The sequence below is a fragment of the Dreissena polymorpha genome, chromosome 11 (assembly GCF_020536995.1).
Source record: "Dreissena polymorpha isolate Duluth1 chromosome 11, UMN_Dpol_1.0, whole genome shotgun sequence".
NCBI classification, from domain to species: Eukaryota; Metazoa; Mollusca; class Bivalvia; order Myida; family Dreissenidae; genus Dreissena; species Dreissena polymorpha.
In genome coordinates this window covers 45,130,861-45,136,850 of record NC_068365.1, presented here as the reverse complement: position 1 = coordinate 45,136,850, position 5,990 = coordinate 45,130,861, and positions in this window count along the sequence as shown.

Here is a 5,990-nt window from a genome sequence, read left to right as displayed (position 1 = left end):
CCAAATAGAATAGACTCCGTCTTACCTAAATGCAGAGACAACTTATTGTCAACCAACCACTGACTAACCAGATGCAAATCTTCTTTCAATAACCTTTCAATATCAGATTTAGACTTACCAGACACCAGAATACCTGAGTCATCTGCATATAGGAGGAGCTTATTTTTAACCACAGCAGACATATCATTAACATAGATAAGGAAGAGCAGGGGACCTAGAATTGACCCTTGTGGAACTCCACATGATATTGGGGCTGTACCGGAATGAGTGCCTGAAACATCAACAAGTTGCTGTCTATCTGAAAGGTATGAATTGAACCACCTTAATATATCATCACCAAGACCTGCTGCACTTAATTTCATGAGAAGTATAGAATGATTTACAGTGTCGAAGGCCTTTTGGAGGTCAAGAAGAATCATCCCTACGAGATTACCTTTATCCATTTCCAACCTGATATAATCAGTCAGATGTATGAGACAGGTGTCCGTTGAAAAACCACTTCTGAAACCAGACTGAAATTTATATAACAATTTGTTAACCTTGAAGTATGACTCAACTTGGTCATATACAACCTTTTCATAAATTTTAGATAAAATACTCAAAATAGAGACTGGACGGTAATTACCAACAGAGGTTGTATCACTTTTCTTAAAAATAGGAACAACCCTAGCAGACTTGAGATCATCTGGAACAACACCCTGTATAAGAGATAAATTAATAACATGAGTAAGAGGTTGAGAAATAATCGAGGCCCCATCTTTCACAAAACGTGAGGGCATACCGTCTAAACCTGTTGCTTTATTAGAACTGAGCTGGTTTAAATATTTTAGTACTTGGTTCTCAGAAACTAAAGAAAAAGAAAAACTGTTAGCAGCTTTAACACCAATGCTAGCGTAAAAATTAATGACAAATGATTTTCCAAACTTAAGAACACAAGTTGGTAATTTATCAACAAGCTTTGAGGCATCATTAATACAAATGTCTATATTTTGTGCAGTGGATGTTTATTCAGACAGATACGGCAGAATTATGTAAGTATCTTTGTGTACTTTACAGTAGATTTGATAGTGGTAAACAACTGCGTACCGGTAAAGTTCAATCTAGCCGATTTTACTACGCAAGAAATTTAAGTATCTCACTGGCAAAATGAGCTTGACACATAAACAACAACCGGATCCGATTTACATTCACATAATATTGTGGGAATCCGATGCAATGCAAATTACTAATGTTTGATAACGTTTGATGAATTCGTTATATCAATATGCATTAACTTTCAAGGGGAATAATTTTAATTGAAATGTGCGATTCAATGACAGTGTTATATTGGGGTAATAAGTCGTTTAGCCGTTATCATGATAAGTATTTAGTTTGTTGTGTTTCATTTTCATTAAAACATAGTTTTACTGTTTTATCCTTAAAGTAAAACAGTTCAGTAGTCATTATATCTTGAATGTTAAATATTGAAATAGATGTCGGATATTTCATATTTTCGGACGTTGCTACGTAAGCTAGTTGTCAATATAATTATTAATATACTGATTTACCTTTTACGCATACAGTTGTGCAACTGTTGTCTACGTAATGATACGCTATTTAATGTCTATAATGTCTTCCTGCCCCTGATGATAATAAGTCTTTAACTCAACAAACCCCAGCAATGTCAATGGTCTGTCAACATTAGAAAAATATTAGCTAAAGAAACTTCAGCGTACAATTTATATAGTATTGACATACCTGTACGCTGAAGCCAACCCTGTATCGAAAGTCAACCAGAGTGGTAACATATTTATGTCACGCTATAAATCAAAGAATACTCATTTTCTTGGATACATTTCTACATATATTGATGAATGAATATAAATTACTGCACCGAGGAATATTTTAAGGTTCAAATGTTTCAAATGCATCTTACAATAGATGAAAATAACTCTCATCAGTCTGAAATTCACAATTTTGACACCATTGTCGCTTTGTCCAAGACTAGTTTTAATTTGGATACTTTCGAACGACCTTGACATTTTTTTGCTGAAATTGTAAACATCACTTTCGTTTTGTGAAATCTATTATTTGTGATTAACAACATAAGTCTGGTGGATTATAAAACTGATTTCAGTGTGAATCGGGTAGTTTTAAATATTTACTTTTAGTTTGTATTTACACTACAATTTGTTCACAAAACAAGCCAGAATATTCTAAAATACCGGGAAATGTCATTCTGAATTTGAAAACACTTGAGCACATGGTATGTTACTAAAAGTAGAAATACCATCATATGACCGTGAAATCTCGGGAGATTTGCATTTCAAAAAAGTCTGTCACATCGCTGTTTTTCTCCATATGTAAGAGCAGAATAGATAAATTTTAAATGTTTAAGATAGTAGTTTGTGAAAGAATGTATCAGTTAAATGTGAAAAATGTCAATCTTTCCAATCAAGTGATTGATATGGGCCAATAACTGCATTTAAAAGCTGTTTTGGACCGGTCTTTGTTAACTGTCCACTTTTGGGCATTTTCTGGTTGACTTTCCTAATGGGGTTGGTCCATAACTATAAAGTCGCGCCAGTCAAAAGTCATAGAAAGCAACATTTAAAGTTATGGTAGCCAGAATTAGAAAAATATGTACAACTGAGCAATCAATCATGACAGACTGATGTCTCAGGTTAGTGCAGTGATTTTTCCACCAGATTCTCACCAAGGTGATCCCGGTTGATTTCACCACAATTGAATATATGTCAGTACACAAATAAATTATACAGCAGGTAATGACAATCGATAAATGTCTTAGTTTTAATTAAATTGTTCGCACAAATTTGGACACTCTTTGTGTCTGAGATATGTTGGGTTAAATGACCTTTACAACAAAACATACATCTCTGAATCTGCGATACATTACAGTTAAAGTTTAACACATGTAAAATACCAGTATTCAGATCTGAAAATATCCTTAAAAACTCGTATGGTATGAAATACATATATCTTGTGACGTATTTTCATTTTAAATCTTGAATTTGATGACTACTTGAATTTAATGACGACAAGTCGGACATGCAGTTAAATATTTTAATACGTCTATCGTGTGACATAATTTCATTTAAACTCTAGATTGTAACGACATTAGTCTGACGCGTGCGGCGTTATTTTGTTTAACAGTAAAACAAAAATTAAGTAGACTATCAAAAAAATACAAAAAGTGTACTTGTAAATAAAAACTCCTTCATTCCATATAAAGATTGTACGTTACAGCAGAGCTCCAGATAACTTTTCTGAGTAATTTGGTTAATACCCACTACTTTTGAGTTCAATTGGGTATTTTCATATTCAATTGGGTACAAAAAAGTCGGTACCCACTACCGGGTACTTTAATTGACAATTGGGTACCTTTGTTTTAAAATTGGGTATGTTCATTGTCTTAAATTCTCACCTGCTTACCTGAATAAGCTGGTTGTAGTTCCACTCTTAATTGATTAGTTTCAGAGATTTTGTGTAATTATGTAGATGTATCCATAATATACAGTCTTGATTTAAAAAAAAAGTTCAACGATTTTTTCCACCAGTTTTCTTACAATGTAAGCACTGACAGCGATTGCCTCCGACATAATATCGTCAAGAATTAGTTTCACTATATTTTCCGCTTCTGATTTTGTGTTGCCTGCGGTTAAATATCTTAAAATTGAGTTTCTTTGTTCCTAGGATACGATGTTTCCATTTTTAAGGCCTCACGGTTTCGACATTTTCACAACAATAACACATAGTCACAAAGACACTTTTTTCCGTACATATTATTGTGCTGAAGGTTATACTGAAAGCACTTGGACAAAGCGGAAAGAATCCGGGTATTTCTGACCAGGGTATTTCCGGGACAAATTTACTCGTTATGCAAAGGAAAAATATGATATGCGTAATCGGCAATTTCAATTGGGTTTCGGAACGCATGGTTTTATTTTTCTATGCGTAATCGGCAATTTTACATTGGGTATTTACACAAATGCGCACCTTATCTGTAGCTCTGTTACAGTAATCTGTGAAACAAAGTCATTAATAAAACAAAAAAATATGTTTGACCACAACGGTGGCTAATAATGTTTACGAAAAATACAAGCAATATAGATTTATCTATTACATAACATGTTAGAATTTTATCATGCATTTATAATCACTCATAAAGAGATTTCAATAAACAGTTACATGCATAGACAGTTTTTTTAAGCCAGTGTCTTTTGAATTCAGAAAATAATCAAGATAAACCATAAAATTGGGAAAAATAGATAGTAAACCATAAAATTGAGAAAAATGAGGCATTATTAATATGATTATAAATAACAGAATTACAATAATATTGTTTAAAAGTGCATGATTGAGTGCATTTTAAAATTTATATTATAAAATGCTGCTTGAATTTATTTTTACCTTTCATATGTAAAAAAAGAAATATTATCTGCTAATGCAAAATATGCGTAAGCTGGTTTATGGTCATTTCGTAGCAAAAGAGAAGAAAATAAGTGCATTAAATAAATGAATTCATATTTTTGTATCTGGATTAGTTGTACTTTAAATAGATCCTCCACCCTTTTATGGCCGAATAAGGGCTAAATTGCTTTCCGACTTGAAATGAAAAGGCATATTGGTTGATCGTGTAGCGTTTATGTGCAAAATTTGAGAGCCAATCGATAAAGCTTGTTGATGCCAAAACAGGTAATAATAATAATTTATTATCAGGTACATGTACACAAGCAAATAAGTATATTTAACCCTTTCAGTGCGGGAACCGAATTTTAAAGGCCTTTGAAAACAGTTTGGATCCAGATGAGACGCCACAGAACGTGGCGTCTCATCAGGATCCAAACTGTTTGCTATTCTGATAGTATTCTTTGAAAAAAAAATGAAGAAAATGCTGATTTTAGAAATTCAGCAGACGACATTTTAGCAGACGACAAATTTCCCAGCATGCAAAGGGTTATTAAGATGCTTAAGGTGTGGAAGACTCATAATCAGGTTTGGTGTCCCTCAAACCCTAAGCGTCTTGTAATTCCTTATGCAGTTTGTATAGATAGTGCCGCATCCTGACACGTAAAGCTTGTGCTTTGTTGGCAGCGTTAGTTGGCTGTTAACAGGTTCATTGTGGTTATCTCCAACATCAGTCTGTCCGTCTGTCCTAGCCACTATCTCCTACACCATAAGCACTAGAACCTTGAAACTTAAACACATGGTAGCTATGAGCATTATGTGCGACCCTGCACTATTTGGAATTTTGATCTGACCCCTGGGTCAAAAGTTAAAGGGGATGGGGTGGAGACGGGTCAGAGATTTTCACTCATTTTTAGCTCGACTAATATATATGAAATATATATAATGGAGCTATCCTGATCACGTCGGCGTTACCGTTAGCGTGCACATGTTAAAGTTTGTGTACTACCCCAAATATTTTCTTTGTCCTTTAACAAATTACTTTTATATTTTGCATACATGTACTTCTTTACCAACATGACCCTTATCTATAAACAAGAGCAGACAACTGTATCAAGCATTTTGACAGGATTATTGCCCCTTTTATACTAAGAATATGCATACACTGTCACTCCAATATAACGCGGATGACGGGGTCCAAGCCACGCAACAGCGTTATAAACGGAAAGCGTTATAAGTTTTGAGCTAATTTATTTAAGGGGCTATAAAAACAGGTAAAGTATAGCCTATAATATAGGTCTTGTGTATCTTCATGCTGTGTTGTCAACCGCAAATACATGCATGTAAACCGAATCAAGCGATAACAGTATAACTACCCGCTTTTCTAATGTGCACATTTATCCGATAATCCAAAATAATTACATCACTTACGAAAAAATAATGTTTAACATTTATGACAAGAAATATGTTTACGAACTTCGTAAACAAATTCATATGCCTACGCCATTTTTCTGAAAAATTAGTACAGTGCATTATGGGACACAGCTTTCATTGGACGAGCGAATTTAAATTTAGATTGAATG